General features: G+C 27.9%; 1 protein-coding gene across 1 annotated transcript in view; it reads left to right on the top strand.

The window, feature by feature from the left end:
• Positions 1–3,112: 3,112 nt before the first annotated feature.
• The window catches only part of LOC135927493 (uncharacterized), a 30,582-nt gene continuing 12,384 nt past the window's right edge, over positions 3,113–21,310 (top strand). Inside the window, exons 1-2 of the mRNA XM_065463502.1 lie at positions 3,113–3,147; positions 3,569–3,631. The gene's annotated coding sequence lies outside the window, so the exon portion shown is untranslated. The remainder of the gene's footprint in view (positions 3,148–3,568; positions 3,632–21,310) is intronic.

Genomic DNA, 21,310 nt, shown 5'->3' with positions numbered 1-21,310 from the left:
ACAGTTTGGCCGATTAGATTGAACTCATTTTGTGCCTTTTTTTTCCATCTTGATTAACAATGAATCGACAAAATCACCTTCAGGTAAGCTCCTATATCTTGACTTTGGTTTTGGTCCACGCCTCTTACACACGTCCAATACAACTTCCGGTTTCTTTGGCTTCCGGAAATACTAATTTAAATCAGAGAACCCGTACCCGCATCGATATCTTCAGGCCCCAGCCCGAAAAAGCAAATGTACGTCGGCGATTTTTAAACAGAAACCGGTTCCTAATCGAACAATGAAATTTGGCCCTACTTGTCATTCGTTAAAAAGATCGCCGGGTTTTTTTTTGTATAACCCTTTCTTTTTTTTATAAAAACCCCTCAAAATCGGGATAAGCTATAACCCCAGCTATTAGAGGGCAGGTCTTAGATTTAAATATTCTCACACTTCGAGCAAAGATTGTCAATGTATCATCCTATCATTTTATATATATATATAAGCTAATCAATTATTAATTAATCAGGTAATAAAATTAAAATCGAAAAAATAATAGACTTGTCATGTATTGCGTTTAAAAAAAAAAAAATTAAAATAAAATAACCATTAAAAATAATGGAATAAATTAGTGATACGCCTTAGAGAGGGTGCATAAATTTATCGCGCGACGTTTTTTAAATGCGTTTGCGGAAGTTTTCAATTTTTATATTTATCATAATTTATGTGATAACTCCGATGAACTATATTATAATTAACCTAAGCTTAGTTACTTACTTTACTGAATGAGTGAGAGTATACACATACAAACTATTACCTATACAAAAACCAATCAATATTTATTATTAATAATTTAAATTCACATATATACATACAATATTTATTGACTAAATAAATCTTAATCTTGAGATGGGGTGGGGGTGGGGGTTGGGAGGAAGGAGGATTATTATTATTACTATTATGTATGATCATTATTATTTTAAGGTTTTTTAAAATTTAATACATTATATAATAAAATAATTTCTACTGGGCACAAAAAAAAATGGATTTTGATGGAAAAAAAAAATATAATAAATGGCAGGTGTGCTAACATATTGTAAATGTATATGAAAATTGATTTGTTGTAGAATTAGAAGGCTTGATAAATTTTCCTTTTTTTTAAATATTATTTTCAATTTAATTTTTAATAACAAAAATGGTTATAAAAAAAAAAAAATTTAATTTTTGGTTTAGGTTTTTATATAGTAGGATTATTATTATTATACACATAAATATAATGTAATGTAATGAATAATTATCATATTTATATAATATATAATATAAAATAATTAGTAAGGATTGAAGGAATAGGAATTAAAAAGGTTTTTAATGTTATATATGGTTAAAAAAATAAAATCGGTAAAATATCCATTCCATGATTATATACTATAAATATAATAAGAATACATAAGATGGGAAGGGTGATTATTGCTAATGTTTCCTATTTTATTTTTTTACAATTAATAAAACATACTTGGTTTATCTTCATTACATTACAATAGATATATTAGATGTTAAATGATATTATTAAGATTTAAATAAATTGTAAAATTAGCTTAGAATTTCAAGGAAACCCAACCAACTATGGATTATATTTTCTTTAGAAGGAACTTTGGATATATATTTTCTAGCAGAACACTGCTAAAATAAAAATCCGCTTATCGATGATTAAAAAACATACTTTTATAAAGGAGTTTTCATCAAAGTAGTTTTTTTCAAAGATCCTGGTGGTTTTTTTCTCTTAAAAAATCATTATTCTAGAACAATGATTATAAAAGACAGTTAATCTTTGGGATGTTGAAGATATACATGCCTTTCCAAATAAATATTTTTTTTAAATGATAAGAATATGTGATAGTTATTAGGATATTAAAACAAAAGATATTTTGTAAGTTTTTGGTAGATTTTACGATAATATTAAAATTAATTCCGTAACGAAGAAACGAATGTCGCAGCCTTATAGCCATCTCGTTTAAAACTACCGATCGAGAGTTGCCTAAAGTTTCACGACTAAGAATATGGGCATACTCCAAGCACACAATCTTATAGATCGCGACCATATGGACACCTCTAAAGGGGAAGCAAGTACTTAACTGTTATCAAAGTTAAGGCCAACATTAACGCTATACCATATTTAACTTAAATAACAAGTCGAAACCTAAATGCAGATCACATCCCAAACATTGTACAAAATACAAAATCTATCGTCAGAAGGCAGTCCGAGATCTGACGGATATATGACAGTCCTACAAATGTCAAGCAAAGCGTCCCCTCATTTCCCATCAGATAAATCGAATAAATTTGTTATAAGGCTAATAAAGATAACTAAATATATATATATGTTTCACTCCAATAGTTCTATCTACATTTCTCCCCTCAAATTTAAAAAACTTATTAAGTAAGAAAAAAAAACTCAAAACGTTTTCAACAATTATAAGAAACTCAGCTAAAAAAAAAATAGTTTGAATTCTTATATTTTATTTGTGTTTTTTTTGTAAATAGGTTTTTATCAAATGTATCACATATTATTAAATTCTTCTTTAATTATTAAAACAAAACCATCGTACGTAAAATACCGTAATAATTTTAATTTATTTTTTTTATATAAAATTCTAATTTAATGTCCTCATATTTTTTGTGAAGAATTCTACCTCAAATTGTATCGCGAAAAAGCTTCAAAAAACAAAAATTTAGAATATATATAAAAATTATATTTATCAATATTTTAATATAGAGTTTGAAATAATATTACATTTTAATTTTTAAAAACAAAATAGAAAGAAAGAAAGAAATAAATAAAAAGTTTGATAGTTATATTAAAAAAATATAATAAAATTAAATTAAAAAGATAAACAAATACCTTTATATTTTACCTGCTATTTTTCAAAACACCTCAACCCCCCCCCCCCCCCCATATATATTTTTACCTGTTCATAAAAATATATAAATTTTATGTTTTGTTTATGTTTATCTATCTATCTATCTATCTATCTAATATATATTATAAAAATAATAAAAATAATAAAATAAAAATTATTTTAATTCCTATTAAAATAAAAGCATATAAAAATTTTAAATATTTTTTTTTTATAAAAAAATTCTTTTATATTTTTATTTAAAATATGAATGGTATGTTAAACATTTTAATTATTTTAAATATTAAAATATAATATTATTATAAAAATTTATTATATATATATAAAAAAATTGTGTGTTTTAAAATATCATATATAAAAATTATTTAAAAAAAAAGTTATCTCTGTTTTTTATATAAAAAACAATTTTTTGTGTTTTTTTTTGGTAAAAATTAAAAATTATAAAATAATTTTTTTCCTCCCATTAATTAGGAATTATAAGATAAAATTTTTGATTTTTTTAATAATAAAAATAATAAAATAGATAAGATTTTAATTAAGAAAGTTGATTTATTTTATAAAATAAGGAAATTTATTCGGAAAAATAATTATCTAAAAATATATAATAATTATATATATTTTTATTTTGATTTTTTTTTCTTATTCCAAAAAAAAAAATAAAATAAATATTGCAGATTCGATCCCAAATTTATTCCATTCATATTCATGTCATCATCCATTCTTTACCTGCGGAAGAAGTAAATTATAATTTATAGATTTTTATTATAATATAAAATTATTATATTAAAATTATTATTTTTTCACCCACGAAAAAAAAATTATAAGAAAATAAATGTAAAGATAGGAGGTAGATAGAACAATTTATTTTATTTTTAAGACGATTTTCTTCTTGATAGACAAGAATATATATGTATTTTTTTTGAAAAATTTTAAAATATTAAGGTTGGTATCATAGGTAAGGTATTACACTTTGTTAAAAATAGGTAGCAGTGATTCGCCCCACGCTAACCGTGAACGTAGGGTAATAACTCATATACACTAGCCATTGAGATGAGTCGTCGTGAAGCGTCTTTGAATTGCAAATCAGCTGACGGACGACACGCCATTTTGGGTTTCAAAAAAAAAATTAAAAGCTTTCAAAAATTTTTTAAGGTAAATTTGTTTATTACGGGAAACCAAAAAAATGGCGTATAACCAGCTGACTTGTATCAATGCACACATTTAAATGAATAAACCATCAGTCCTCCTAGTTATCGTATATTCATTAGAGCGGCCTCAAGCTCTCACGTGGGTTTTCGAGTGCATACTTGAAAATAAATTTACAGCTTGCTTGGTGCCTTTATGTCCAGCCATATTGGAAGCGATGCGCATGTGCATGAGGTAGGATAACATTTTAAAAATAATAATTCTGAAGGGGTGGGTGGGGTGTGGTAATGATTAAAGTCAAGTTAAAATCTTAAGTAATTTAACAATTTAGAAAGATCTAAGAAAGTTATTCGAATAAGGTGAATAATTAAAGGGCCATTATGTAATAAAAAAAAGTTGATTAGTTAATTAAATAACTTATTAAATTAGCAGCTCAATTTTTTGCGATTGCTAAAAATTGTATCCGGTTCTTCTTACGACTAGTGTTGGAATATTAGCCTAAAATACTATTATTGTAAGCGTCGAGAATTTGGACGAATAGATGTTCCAAGCATTTCTGCCCGGTGAGGCTTACGTAAAGTTACTTCGGTTTTAATCTATCGGCCCGGACCGGGTTTTTTAACCGAACTCTATCTACGACTTAAGTAGTTTCAACTGTTTTTACCATGGATTTTTTTTTTTTATCTTTCTTGTTATAAATTTTTTAGGGGAGTTTTTTTTGGTTACTTTTAAGTTTGTGTTGTTTAAAGGGCTCGTTTAGAGCCGATTCTTAAAGACCGTTAACTCAATATTTTAGCCAGAAAAATTATTGTCTAAGTCTCGAGATTTCGATAATATATGTCTAAAACCTTTGTGCCCTTAGATGAACAAAATCTCTTCAGGCTTGCGTAATATATTTTTTTTCTGGATATTTTTTGTTTTATACCTTTCCTTTTTTAGTAATTCTAAGTTTAGTTTATATAGTAATTTTAGCTAAATAACAGTGAAATAATTATAATCTTTCTTTCTTTCTTTCTTTCTTTCTTTCTTTCTTTCTTTCTTTCTTTCTTTCTTTCTTTCTTTCTTTCTTTCTTTCTTTCTTTCTTTCTTTCTTTCTTTCTTTCTTTCTTTCTTTCTTTCTTTCTTTCTTTCTTTCTTTCTTTCTTTCTTTCTTTCTTTCTTTCTTTCTTTCTTTCTTTCTTTCTTTCTTTCTTTCTTTCTTTCTTTCTTTCTTTCTTTCTTTCTTTCTTTCTTTCTTTCTTTCTTTCTTTCTTTCTTTCTTTCTTTCTTTCTTTCTTTCTTTCTTTCTTTCTTTCTTTCTTTCTTTCTTTCTTTCTTTCTTTCTTTCTTTCTTTCTTTCTTTCTTTCTTTCTTTCTTTCATTCTTTCTTTCTTTCTTTCTTTCTTTCTTTCTTTCTTTCTTTCTTTTATTTATTTTTTAAAATAAAATTTAATAATAAAAGGGTTAAAGTCCCTTTACAAATTATGTATATTTTTTTATAAAATAAAAACAAATTATGTTTTTAACGTTTTTTTTCCCCTTTGGATATTTTCAAGCTAAAAACGGCAAAAAATAATTTTGATAATTAATTTATTTAAAAAAAAATTTAAACAATATTTTTTTAAAAATTTGTATGGGAAAATTTTTTAGTCAATTTAAGAGTAAGTAGTTGTTATCTGATTTATCTATATCAAGTCTATCTAAGATACGAATGCAGATTAGATAGCCCTAACAAAGTATCTGGATAGAGATGTGGATATAGGGTTCCCGAATCTATCTTGGTTATCATGAAGTCAATCTAGATACGTATGCAGATTAGATGACCCTAAACAAAGTGTCTGGATAGAGATGCGCAGATATAGGGCTACAGAATCTACACTCTTGATTATCATGGGTGTTTTTTTTAGGATTTTCTTAAGTGGTAAAACATTTTTATGATACTTTTTCCCTCACATAAATCCTTATTAGAAGGAGAGGTCAAGTTGCCAAGGAAAGACATATAGTTACGCCGATGAGTGCTATCATCCAGCTGGTTCGTCACTCTGAAATGGACAGGTTTTTAACCAGCCCGCCATCCGCCCAATATCTAAGATACTTTAGCCCGCCCATTGCAGACCCCTTAAACCTTGAGCAATTTATCTGTAAAAGTCCTACACATTCTGGAACGCGATATACCATCAAATGACATATAATAATACCTAGGTTCACGACGCATTCTCAATAATGCATTTAAAAGCGTCGTTTAATGCTAATCAGCTGTACCCGCCATTTTGGTAACCCATATAGTAATTATTTTCACGTTTAAAGACTACTATTAAAATTGTTAACTCGCTTCCTTATGATGGATCAGACAATTCTTTAATAAAGTTTGCATCAAACCTAGGAATAAAATTAAAATGGCGTCCCCAGCTGTTTTTCATTGATGTACTACCTCTTAACGAATTCATCGTCAGTCTAGGTATTATTTATATGTCATCGATACCATTTTAGATTTCCAAGCAATTCCCCTCCCCCCCTAACTTTCTAATCTAATGGTAATACCGGAACATGGAATTCTCCCTCTTATCATATCTTTCAACGGCTTAATTAATTATTTTTAAATTTGATAATTATTTTAACAAAAAAAAATTTACAAATAAAATAAATAAATTTATAAATATAAATAGCATTTTTTTAATTTATTAATCACAATCCAATTAAGAAATAATAAGGATATATGTTGCTGTAGCTTCCTATGGAGTTATTTATTGGGAAGTTTTTTTTTTGTTCCTTTTTGTATAGATTAAAGAGCTATTTATTATATATATTATTAGGTCTAAAAAAAAATTTTAATTAACGTTTTATTATTATTATTAATAATATTAAAATTCAAAAATAAATTGTGAAATTTTTAGGTTCATTTTAAATTTTCAGGAAAAAAATTATAATAAAATACAAGATAAATTCAATTAAAAAAAATTGATGATAATATAGGACTCTACATGGGGGGGGATTTGAAATAATTGGAAAAAAAATGTCGTTTCAAGAGAAATATTATTTATTATATTAATTATTAATAATAACCATTTTATTTAGTCAGACAGGGAATCCTTATTGTATTAAAAAGACCCTATTCGGGGTTATATGGTCCAGGGGCAAAAAAAATTATAAATAGGTTTTGGGGACCGGAGATAGGCATATTTAACTTTAATTTTGAATGTTTATGATAAACGAAAAAAGAATAGGTTTTAAAAATCATAAAATCGATTCGTATGTATTAGTGTAAGGTTTAAGTGTCGTTAAACAGCTGCCGGTTTCTTAAAACGGCCAACTCGATATTTTAGCCGGAAAAATATTGCCCAAGCCTCGAGATTCCTAACAGCTGTTCAAACCTTCGTTCCTTCTACGAGCAAAATCTTCAGGGTTGCGTAATATTTTTCATGAAATATTGAGTTAGCCGTTTTTGGCGCGATTGCGATCGCGATTTAACAGCTGATTGATTTTTAAAATCTGTTTATGAGATCAATTTTTATTTGTTAATATTAACTTCTTTATCTTTAATTCAAATTTTAATGATAATCTAAGAAATAATGATTTTAATGAAGAATAATTGATCTCACAAACAGATTTTAAAAATGAATCAGCTGTTAAATCGCGATCGCAGCGCCACTATGAATTCAAGGTAACAAACACTAGTTAAGGTTAGGTATACTATGCGCATGTTGGGAATAAAATTTTTGATTGACGAATTGTCTCCACTTCAAAGTTCAAAAAAAAAAGAAGAAAAGATTTTTGATTGATGGATCTAAAAAATTTTTTTTTATTTCTTTGACGAATACTTTAATAAAAACAAGGAAGTTTTTATTGGTCTTAATTTTGTTATTCAATTTTAAAAAAATTTCTTAATTTATATTTTTTAAGAAAATTTTTCAATTATTATATTTTCAAATTAACAAAAAAAAAAATTAATATTCAGAGTTGTTTAAAAGATACTTTTTAAATGAATCTAGATACAGATACAAACGTCTAAAATAATATCTAGATACAGATTAATTTAATCAAAGATCTATCTAGACACAGATACCACATCTGATTATAATATTAAATATTCTTTTTTGTCCCATTTTTAATATAGACTTTATTTATTACGTTTCATATATTATTCATCATCTGTTTATCATAATTTGTAAATTGAAATTTATAGAAAAGTTTATTTAGATATATATATAGTATAGCTCTGTGAAGTTGGCCGAACATTTGGAAGCACTAACGATGAATCATATGTCTTTTTTTTAGTTCTTCGTTAGTGCTCATTAGTGCTTCAATCAGTATAGTAGCCGGATTTAAGGGGAAAAAAAAGTTTATAAGCAAAAATAAAAATTTGTGCCAAACTTCACGCTTAAAAGTTGATTGAAAGCACTAACGATGAAACTTATATTATTTAATAAATTTTTATAAAAATATTTTTGATATTTAAACGATTATAAACGTTTCAATTTAATAGTTGTTTTTTTTTGGAAAAATAATACGATATTTTAAATATTTTATTTAAAAAATTATAAATTTTCTAAATTTTCTAATTATAATGATTAAAAAATTAAAATTCTGCAATTGAGTTCACAAAAAAGGAACAATAATTGTGTCTAAAAATTTCAATTTGAATTTTTTTTTGGCGAATATAAAAAGAAATTCTCTGGGTTTCTTCGTAAATAGCCATATTATATTTCCCAGATTTTTTTAAAAAACTTAAATGTGAGGTCACTATTGGAGTGAATATGAAGTTTTTTATAAAAATTTTTAATATTCGTTAGTCTCTTTAATTTTCTGCCTGTATTAATTTAGATTGATATTTATGTTTGAGAGGGGGGAATGAGACGAGACACACGTGTAATCCTATAAGTGATTTACCGAGGGTCCAAGGTATGATTGGCATGCCGTCAGGTCTTAAGCCATCAATGCAATCCCTAAATTTTTTCCGGTTGAGAATATCATCTTCCAAATAAAACAATCTTACAACATATCCTACCTCTATTTTCCTACTACTTACCTTTTTTTTTAAAAATTTTTATTCTTTATATATCGAATTAACATAACCTATAATACAATAAATAATATAAAAATTAATATTAAATATTTAAAAAAAATACAAAAAAAATCTAATACGTTTTTAATACATTTAACCTAGATTTTTGTGAAAATTATATTTTTTTAATGCATTTCAAAAGAGAAATAATATATAAATAATAATATAAAATTATTGCCTTTTATATTAGTATCATCATGATGATACGATGATATTTTAGATTACATGGTTGGTGTTCTTAAAATTCTTTCTTTAATTTTTAATATAAAATCCCTCATTAAGCCAGCTTACAGAAACACGCAAGCTTCTATTCTCCTGATTTTATAAATAAAAATCCTATCTCCCTTCTTATAGGATTAATGGTTAATTCCTTTCGTTAATCAAAAAAAATATATTTTTTTAAAATATTATATTACATTTTTATAATAATAATAATAATAATAATAATAATATGATATCTCTGCTTTAAGCTTACCTCGCAATTATTCCAATTCAAAGTCGCTATATTTTACGAAGCTGAAATGTAAAGCTAGGAAAGGGAGGAATAAAAGAAGAAAAGAAAACAGTTTAAAATAAATAAAATAAAATAAAATCGAATAGAAGAAAAGAAAATATCAAATTAAATCGATACTACCTGTGTGTGTGTGCTGATGTACGTATAATACTCACTACATATGGCCTGGAGTAGTGTTGTTACGGCAACTCAACATTTTAGCACGAAAAATATTGCCCAAGTCCCTAGATTTCGCGAATATATGTCCAAACCTCCTTCTACAAACAAAATCTTCAGGCCTCGCGTAATACTATTCTGGGTGAAATATCGGGTTGCCGTTTGACATCACTAGCCTGGACCTGCGCGTCGGTCTACCGCCTAAATTTTTGAACCTCACTGAAAACATCCGCCGTTTATGAAAATCACGCCCATAATTTTGCTGCACATTTTTTTATTCTAATGATTGGTCGATATCACAAATGCCACTCAAATGAGAAAAATTAAAAGTCCCAATCAGAATTGTTGCTCGAAAGCATATATGGGGAGCTTATAATTTAAAAAATGTATAGGTAATAATGTTTTGATAAAGAATTGGAAAACATGATCGCAAAACTTTTCAAACTATGAATCCGGATCTCCTGGAGGAACTATTGATCATTCTTTCCAAGTTTAAAGAAACAAGTTGGGTTTCCAGCTTCACAAAAAAAAGGACCAACATTGATTGGCATTTACTTTTTTTATGGATGTGAAATAGAAACGCGTTTAATAGTAAATGATAATGGATGGTTTAGTTAGATTATGTTTTTTTTAAAAAAAAAATTGCCTTATTTCTATTTGTGATTCGCAAATCAATAATATTTCAATTGACTTTTACAGGTGTTGGCCACTCTGTCCTAGACCCTAATATTTCAAAAAATTAAAAAAAAAAAAATTGTGACAAAATTATCTAATCCGAGCACAAAATTGCACATAGTCAGATTAAAGACATATGATGAATATTAGAATTAGTTAAATATAGAAATCGAAAACCAAGAGGAAAATATAAAAATAACTAATTATTTGACAAGGTTATAAGCGATAAAAATTCTATAACCAATCACAAATTTATGATTCAACTTTAAGTGACTTAAAACAAGAATAATGCCATATTCTTCTCAAGAAAACGCCATTCACCGGATATGGATCTTCTAAGATTTTGGAGAGAAAAGAGGATCAAATGTCCTAATCTTTTCCACGCTAGCCCCAAATAAATTTTCAAGACGAAATCACAAATTTAAAAAAAAAAAAAATACCTTACAAAAATTAGCTATATATATATATATATTTCATTTTACAAAATATTTTTCTTTGCATTTTTGCAATGATAAATTTAATTTGGAATATATGTACACTAGTGATCAATTTTTCAAGCCCGGCTCGAACCGGAAATTTTTCTTAGAAAGTTTAGCCGGCCCGGCCCAAACCCGAATTTTTTTATATTACCGGCCCGATCTCGTTGGGGTCGGATTCCGGCCTGGCCTACTTTTGCGGATCTCTAATGTTTACTGTCTATTATTAAAATGCCGAATTTAAAATAATGTTAGTTCATTTTCCTATATCTATAACTACAAGCTATACCACCTCCTACGTCTTACCTCTTATAATCACGTTAATCTAAAATTGTTTTGATTCATTACATTTAGTGGATATATAAATATTGGATTTTGTTTTTAAAAAAAATAACAAACTATTTTTACAAATCAATTATTAAAAACTTTGCTTATTAATATAATATCTTATTTGCAAAAAAATAAATTAAAAATAATAAATATAATTATAATAGGAAAAAAAAGGAAATAATGTATTAATAAAAATGACATTAAAAATCAATTTACAATAAAAAAAAATAACCCTATTTTATAATAGTTAATGTGAAAGTTAGTGTTGATAGACGGCTCGTTTTGAGCCTATTTTTAAAAATGGCTAACTCAATATTTTAGCCAGATAAATATTGCCTGAGCCTCGAAATTTCGACAATATATGTCTGGATCTTTGTTCCTTCTATGAGCAAAATCTTCAGGCTTTGGGTAATATTTGTCTGGATGAAGAATTGAGTTAGCCGTAGAAAGAAAGAAAAGGAAGGAAGGAAGGAAGGAAGGAAGGAAGGAAGGAAGGAAGGAAGGAAGGAAGGAAGGAAGGAAGGATCGGCTCAAAACGAGCCGTTTAACAACACCCGTGACAGTTTATTTTTTTTAAAATTAATTATTTGCCAAATGTAAAAAAATCGCAAATATTATATTAAGACTATAACTAACGCCTCAGCTAACCTGAACCGCGAAAAAAGACCAAAAAATTATTAATTAAAAAGAATTTTTTTTAAAATTAAATCGATAAATTAATCACAATTATAAATTCAATTCCTTTATTTCCCAAATCAATTCTTTCTTTCTTTCTTTCTTTCTTTCTTTCTTTCTTTCTTTCTTTCTTTCTTTCTTTCTTTCTTTCTTTCTTTCTTTCTTTCTTTCTTTCTTTCTTTCTTTCTTTCTTTCTTTCTTTCTTTCTTTCTTTCTTTCTTTCTTTCTTTCTTTCTTTCTTTCTTTCTTTCTTTCTTTCTTTCTTTCTTTCTTTCTTTCTTTCTTTCTTTCTTTCTTTCTTTCTTTCTTTCTTTCTTTCTTTCTTTCTTTCTTTCTTTCTTTCTTTCTTTCTTTCTTTCTTTCTTTCTTTCTATCCAAAGAATTATGGTAGAAACGGTTTGGACATCAATTAACGAAATATCGCGATGTCCTATTTTTTTAGGCTAGAATATTCGTTTTTAAAAAATTGAGCCTATCCACAATAAAGTTCTTGTCATCAAATAATTTTACGGTTCACTCTTAATCTTAATTGCGAACATCATAGTATAATAATAAGTATATGTAGTCGGGGTGGCCAAGTGGGTTATGATGCATGCTTGGAAACAGAAGGTTCCAGGTTCAATCTTGGTAAGGAACGTAAAAAATTTTTCAGGTTTTTCTTCGATGACCGTGGTGTAAAGACATATGGTAAGATGAATTTCGGAGGTTAGAGATGACACCCAGGTCACCGACAGGCTTGAACAGCTGGGTGCTAAGGATACTTGTCCACTAAACAAAAATGATGAAGGAAACAAACGAAATGCTAACCCAATATCCTAGCCAGAAAAATATTGCCTAACCCCCCTAGACTTTGCTAATTAGATGTTCTCTAGACCTTTGTGCCATCGATTAGCAAAATCTTCAGGCTTCTGAGCAATATTTTTCTGGATAAAATATTGAATTGGCTCAAATCGAGCCGTTTAACAACAACTAAGCCATATGTATCATCAGCTGCGATGTTCAAAGATTGCATATTAAAATGCCTCACCTAAATTTTTTTTTTATTGTTGTTGAATTAAAAATCATTTGAAACTTGGCTATTGAAATTAGCACTTTATCTAGATACAAAAAATGTGATATCTGTATCTAGATATTATTTTAGACGATGTATCTGTACCTAGATCCATTTAAAAAGTATCTTATAACAACTCTGGAAATTAATGATCTGCATCGGGCCTAATTTTTCAAGCTCGGCCCGAATTTATTTGAATATAAAAAATTAATTTTTATAAATTACTCAAAATAAACGATATACGTTATTTGGCGTCTACTTTTCTATAAAAAAAATCACATTTTTTTATATTTTACGTAAACAATTCAACATAAAGATTGATAAATTTAGGTATATTTTAAAAAAAATTTCTAAGGCCGGGCCCGACCCGGCCCGAATTTTCTTAAAAAATATTAGTTCGGGTCGGTTACATGTCGGGCCTACTTTTGCAGATCTCTAATCGAAATTACAAGCTTTAAAAAAGGAATGAAAAAGAGGAATAAGAAAGAGGAATAATGATAGCAGGAAGAGAAATAAAATATTTTATATGGAAGGGGTGGTGGGTATAAGTTTAAATTTAATTTATTTAAATACATGGATTATTTTTAAAAAAATAACGCAATTGTTTTAAATTTCAAGAAATTTAAAGTTTTAACAGCTGTTTAACAAACTGTTATTTCAATTTTGAGATTTTAAAGTCTCGAAACATGGATATGTGATACGCAAATCTTGCATTTAGTTTTTATTTAGGGGATATATATATTTTTTTAAAAAAAAACTTCTTTTGTTTTTTTTTTATAAATTATAAAAAACAGGAAAAAAAACATGCTTTAAAAAATAATTTTATAAACACTTTGAAATAATTAAATTTCCTTATTAAAAAAACGAGTTATTTTTTAAAAGAAATAGATTTGCCCAAAATGATCGAACGTGAATTGTACGAAGGCCGCCATTAGAGGTCAGCATTGGGCAGATTTTTAGCCGGCCCACACTAGCCAATCTAAGGGGGCGGTCGGGCGGGCTAGCGGATGGCGTGGGTTAAATTTCAACATTTTTTAATACCAATCGATACCCGAAAATGTGTTGATATCGATAACAAATACTTATTTGCATGGAAGAATATAACATCGACTTTAACGTTGAGCGGGCGGAAAGCGAGTCCATTGCGGACCTCTAGACCCCGTTCTTCCGCATGGACAAAATAAAAAATATTCAGCTCAATCTTTAAACTTTGAGTTCGAGTTTTTTTTAAAATTTTTGAGACGTGTGTAAAATTTAAATTTTTTTTAAAGCTAAAAAGCTAGTCCCAAAAATCGTAATCGATTTTTGTCATTAGTTTTAGATTGATTTAATATCAATATCATTTTAATTTTAAATAAACGATTTTGGTAGGAATATATTCATAAAGATTTTCAGTGGCGTAGCCCAAGTTCCTAAAGCCGGGAAATCGTTGATATTTTTCTTAAATTTTATCAAAAGTTATTAAACTCTTTTAACTCCCCCCCCCCCCCCCCTCCTCCTTCAAAATACATTAAATGGCATATTAATAATACCTAGACTGACGGATTGCATTCATCAAAAGTGTACATCAGCGAAAAACAGCTGGGGAGGCCATTTTGATTACATATATAACATTATAAAAAAGAGGGCCATTTTATTCCTATTTCTGACCCAAAACTTTATTAAAGAATTGCCCTGATCATCGAGATAGTAAGGAAAGCAAGTTATCAATTTTAATTAATAGTTAGTTTTTTTTATATTATAACACGGGGAGAATAATTAACTTATAAGGGTTACCAAAATGGCGGATCCAGCTGATTCGCATTCAAACGACGCTTTCAAAATGCACTATCATGAACGCGTCGTCACTCTAGGTTATTATTACGCGTCATCGGGAAAGGTATAAGATCAAGAAGAGATTCGTTAAATTTATTCACAATTTCTAATTCACGTAGACATCATCGGATTCAGTGTTGTCAAACGGCTCATTTCGAGTAAGGGGAAAAATTCCATCAGCTGTTAAATCGCTTTCTCACTGCGAATGCAGTATCCCGAAAAACGGTTTCCGGTTTCTAGACCATTGTAAATATCGGCCTCATAATCCGATTTTTTTAGAACGGTAAATATCGGCCCCAAACGGCTAAACTCAATTATTTTATCCAGAAAAAAATATTACGCGACCCCCTAAGATTTTGCTCCTAGGTGGGCCACCAAGGTTTTTGAACATCTATTTAACGAAATTTCGAGGCTCAGAACAATATTTTTTTTTCTGGCTAAAATATCGAGTTAGCCGTTCAACAACACTTAATCGGATCGAACGGAGAGATAGAGAGAGAGAGTGAGAGAAGGGTGGGGTCTTTATAAAATATAAATTTATTTAATTTTACTTTTAGAGCAACAAGGATAACAAAAAAAATAAATAAAATAAATAAATTTGTTTTGTCTTATATTCGAATATTATGATAATAAATTTTGTATATATATATATATATATATATAGATAACAATTTATAAATTTTTTTTTTTGTTAAGTTTGCAGAAAATTTTAAAAATAATACGAGTAATTTTCTTCAGCCCCAAAGGGGGTTATAAAACATTATCCGGGAAAAAATCGTCAAATATAAAAATATATTAAATATCAATCCAAATCTACCCCTACCCCTCCTACCCCTGGAAAAAATGGGCTACAAAATAAATGTTTGTAAAAAATTATAATGTATAAGAACAAATGTAAATGCCATTGCGCATGCCCCCTTTCGAAGAATTGATTTAATGTTATTATTCCTCTCCTTTTTAAATGTAAAATGTCGGCTCTTTGGACAGAAATCGCTATTAATTACCGGCGATTCCAAACTCCGGCGTTTTTTTAAAACTTGACGCAACTTTACCCCGGATAGTTAAAAAATTAGGGAAAGCTTGACCCCCCCCCCTTTTCCCTTCATTTTGTAAAGTGAACGATCCACTAGAAAGATGGAGCTCGGTGGTTTTTTTAAAAATAAAATAGTAGTCTAATAATTGAAATAGTAGTAAAAGAATAACAACACTGTCCATATAACCCCGGCCTCCTCTCCCCCCCCCCCCCCCCCCCCATAAATCTTTGCCCCCCTTTTTTTCTTCTTCTTTACAACGCGTAAAAATTTATTTTACTCATGTCCCTTTACCAGGAACGACAGAATAATTTTGAGTGTTTCATTTTATTTAACGCGAAATGAAATTAATAGCTCACCTCAGGAAACGCTATCTAACTTGAATTTTTTTTTTAATAAAAAAAAGAGAGAGAAATGGTTATTGATATTAATTTTACGATTCTCTTCTTTCAAATTTCAATATTTATTTTTTTTTTTGGATTTCTTCCCACTAGAATTTTTGTAAAAAATTCGAAAAATTTTTTAAATAAAGTATCGAATTTTTAACGATTTATAATCAGTTTTCAAAAATATATTTGTTTCGTTTAATTTGACCACGCCGATCATGGATATAACTAGTGTTGTTAACTCAATATTTTTTATCCAGAATAATATTATTCCAAGCCGGAAGATTTTGGTCATCAATCCATTTAGCGAAATCTCGAGGCATATATATATAGTTTATATTTTACAACACTAGATATAACTCCTTGCTAACCCTATCTTTTAAATATGGTTGGTGTTGGTGTGGAAAATATTTTAAAAAGAAATCTTTGAATTAACCGTATTTATATAATATATATATTATATATTTTAAAAAAAAAAAAATTAAATAATAACCCATTCACTAATTATACTGGACGGTGAAAAGGATACGCGTAATGATGTATATACATATAATTTAATTAAAATATAAGCAGCGTCAGTTTGGTTAATCACGATTGTATTATTTTTGTATAAATAAATAATGTCGCACCATTACAAAATGCTGGCTCTACTGTGTTTTTTTTTCCATTAAGATACTTTCTTTCTTTCTTTCTTTCTTTCTTTCTTTCTTTCTTTCTTTCTTTCTTTCTTTCTTTCTTTCTTTCTTTCTTTCTTTCTTTCTTTCTTTCTTTCTTTCTTTCTTTCTTTCTTTCTTTCTTTCTTTCTTTCTTTCTTTCTTTCTTTCTTTCTTTCTTTCTTTCTTTCTTTCTTTCTTTCTTTCTTTCTTTCTTTCTTTCTTTCTTTCTTTCTTTCTTTCTTTCTTTCTTTACTTTTAATAAATAAGATAAGTATTACCCGAAGGAAAATCGATTTGGACGACTTCTAGTTTCGTTAAATTACCTACAATCGGTATTTATAATTGGGTTTTGGTAATTATTATTTAGCAACTTTTTAAGTATAAATCGAAAAGCGAATTGATTGACTTACGTATTAAATCATTTAAAGCTCCATTTTTTTTTTGGCATCTTGTATATAAACCCCGCGCCGCTAGAAAGATTAAATTTGTGCGCATAATCTTTATAATGGGAATGATCTTGTGCCACTTAGCCCATAAATCACGGCAGAAGTATCCTCATTAAACTTTGTGCAGCTACTATTTTACGTTGTGATAAAATTGGAAAAGATTTTCAATTTTTGCAAACCCATAATAAGAAGGTTTCGCAAAATATTTTATAATTATAGGATAATATTTCCATCCAGAAATATAGAAGATATACTAAATATCTGGAAGGAATGCATATCATGGACTCCTTTTTTTTTGCTAGGATATAATGACACAAAATATCGTTAGAATTAATAACTGAACTAACTATACCCCCCCCCCCTCCTATTCAGGATTAAATATAAAAGTAGTAATATACAGTGTAATCTAAATACGCCTTCCTAGCTATTACAAGTCTGAGTTCTCTTATCATTATAATAATTATAAATTTTTTTTTATAAATTTTAAAGCTTCTTAAAATATAAAATTTTGAAAGTCATTGGGGGAGGGTTTAGCGGAACTCTTCTTACCCCTTATAGGAAACTCGGTCCGAAATCGTGAAGACGGGAGATGGTATAATTTTTAATTTCCTCCAAAAAAATAAATAAATATAAATATTTTAAAAAATAAAATAATTTCATTTTGCCAAAAAAAAAAAAAGTAAGAATAATTATTTATATAAAAAATCATAGTGTTTTTTTTTGGTTTATTATTATACTTTTCTTTTCGACAATTTTGCCCCGGAGTTATCTTATAATTATATAAATACTTATCCCATATAATTTGTGTTCTTTTTTCTTTTAAAAAAAAAACGCAAAACGCAAAAAAAGGTATTTTTTTTCTGTGAAAAAATAAAAATAAATTTTAAAAAAAATAAATAAAAAATATTACTATAATAACCTATTATAAATATTTTTAAAAGTTACATCATTTATAAGTACGGATATAATTTTAATATATTTAGTGATCTGCATCGGGCCTAATTTTTCGACCCCGGCCCGACCCGGTCCGAATTTTTTTTATAAAGTGGCCCGGGCTGGTTCGAACCCGAAATTGTACGGACCGGGTTAGATCCGGGTACCGACCGGGTTTACTTTTGCAGATCTCTAATATTTATATATATAATATATATTTTAATTTCTCCTTTCTTTTATAATATCAATTTTTTTGCCCTAAAAAAATTAAAAATAAAATTAAATATTTAAGTTATAAACAAAATAAAATAAATTTAATAATTTTTATACTCAGGTTTCTTACCCCCTCTAGGGCTTATAAAGTAGAGAAGAAAAAATAATAATCACATTATTTTATTACCTTTTTTTTTTTTCCAAAAAAAAAATTATTATACATTTTCTTTTCGACGTTTAAAATTTCGAAAAATAGCGGGAAAAGATGAAAACAGATCCGGTCAGCCACCGCGAGAGTGGGACCGATGCGTACGCGATTTTAGATCCGGAAATTAAAAATTGTTGGGCAATTTACTTCCTGTCCAAAATGAGCCAACTCGAATTAATAATGAAGGGCCCACATCTTTCCATTGTTGTCTCTCTTTCTCAAGGATTACCAAAACAAACCCTTGTAAAACAAACAGATATAAAGTTATAGAGAACTAACACCCTATACCCCGATGCGTTTAGTAATGAGTATAATAAGAAGAAAAAAATAAAATACAAGAAGTCTCTACTTACAAAAAATTTTATTTTAAGGGATATTTTCAATTTGTAACATAAATTCAAGGTATATTTAACAGGAATTATTTTATGTCAATGGCCCGACCAGGGTTTTTTTTTTAAAAAGTTCTAGTCTGCCTGCGATAAATATATATTAAATTTTTTTTAATGCTATCTTATTTTTACGTAAAATATGTTTTAATTTTGATAATTTTAAATACCTTAATAAATGATAATAATTTTAGTTTAAGATGGTTTTAACTTTTAAGTAAATTTCCACATTTCGGCAGTTTATTACATATACATATAAATATATATATTTTCTTATCAAATATAAAAATATTAATCTAATTATTTCAAAAAAAAATTATATAAAGTTCATTTTGCGAAAAAGATTATAAATCCCGATAAAAAGCTTCCTTTAAATTTGACCATAGCATTTATATATATATATTTTTTATGATTTTAATGAGAATTTATTATTTTTTAAAATTAACACCCCCTTAAAGATTATAAAGAATATTTGTATAATCTATACTGGCACCAATGACATATATAATACCTAGACTGACGATTGCATTCATTAAAAGGTGTACATCAAATGCAAATCAGCTGGAGACGCCATCTTGGCTACACTAATCATTATTAAAAATTTTAAAACGTGAGCCTAATTTATTCCCTATATCTGATGCTAACTTTATTAAAAGAATTACCGGATCATCGAGATAATTAAGGAAGCAAGTTATTTATAATAGTAGTTTTTAACACGAGAATAATTAAGTATACGTGTTACCAAAATGGCGGCTCCAGCTGATTTGCTTTTTAACGACGCTTAAAAGATGCATTTTAATGAACGAATGAATGAATCGTCAGTCTAGGTATTGTAATATGTCATTAACTGGCACCTAGAAGCCATTCCCGTGCAGAAGAAGACGGCAACTGCACCAGGCCGCCAATTATAGGACTATTTTGGGGATCTCCAAATTTTATTAATATCATTTTTTTCATGTATATCTTTCTTTCTTTCTTTATCGCATAAACTTAACTAATAAATATATTGCCCATAAAATGACCCTAAATTAGTATTGTTATTACGGCTAACTCAATACTTCATCCAGAAAAATATTTAGCCGTTTTTAAAAATCTACTGAAAACGAGCAGTTTTACAACACACTACACTTAAGACCATATTTTTAAGCTTGCTATTTTAAGATGGTATAGGCTTAATTCGTTATATTTTGATTATACTTTTTTAAAAAAAAGGAGCTTAGTTAATTTTTTTTTACGTTTGGATAGCAGCTCAGAATCTTGGCAGAATTCTGCTAGGGGAATTACTGTTGCCAGAAATAATATTAAGCTAAGCCTCGAGATTCCACAGTCTATGAGCTGAAACATCCGAGGCTTCTTACGTAACATTTTTTTGGGCTAGCGGTTTTAAACGCGTGGATGGAGCGATTAACATTCATTCATTAGGTGGCCCTCCCGGAAGTAGACTCCTGCCAACTTCCCTTTTCTCGATTCGAGATTGACCGGAATTTAAAGATGTTAGAAAAAAAAAACAATATGCGTTTGTTTTTAAATGATTAATTTTTTATACTTTGTTATGTTGATTTTTTTTTTATTTTACGCCTTTATTACCATTAAGTATTAATTATAATAATGAATCATATACGTTAAAAAAAAACTAGAAAATCTTAAGCAATTACAAAAATATACCTAATATATGCGAGGTAATTTAATTGTTTTAATTGTTTTTTTCAAAAAAAAAACAAAACAAACAAACAATACTAATTATGTTTTTTTTAAAATGAATTATGTGAGATTATTTATTTATTCGTTTTAATTGTATTTTTTAAAATTAAAATAAAAATGGAAAAAAATTTACGGCTTAATATTTTGAGGGAATAATATTCCATTATTCATAATCTCAAAAATCTCAAAAATTTTTTTTTTTTTTGATTCCTATAAAAATTTTATTATTTTTCCTTGAGAATTGTTTTTAAATTTTCACATTTAAAAGGATTAATCTTCAGCAAGGGATTCGTCTAAGTTAATTTTTCTAATTTCTAAGAATATAACTCGTTACAAAAGAAACCCCCAAAATATCGTTAGAAGTATACGATAGGCTAAAATTATTATGAATTTTCCAATTTTAATAGTGATCTTGAGTCGTATCTTCATTCGATGTAGAAGTCCCTGGTAGGCTGACAGTATCCTTTACCCTCCCCCCCTCTACAGGTCCCCGCTCAGCTTTCACAAAAATATTTTACGGGCCAATCAGGTTGTACCAAATATTATAGGAATTTCGTAATTTTTATAAAGCTCGGTA

Source organism: Gordionus sp. m RMFG-2023, chromosome 3 (genome assembly GCF_954871325.1).
Source record: "Gordionus sp. m RMFG-2023 chromosome 3, tfGorSpeb1-WG-v2, whole genome shotgun sequence".
Taxonomy (NCBI): domain Eukaryota; kingdom Metazoa; phylum Nematomorpha; class Gordioida; order Chordodea; family Parachordodidae; genus Gordionus; species Gordionus sp. m RMFG-2023.
This window is presented reverse-complemented; position numbering and strand designations above follow the sequence as displayed.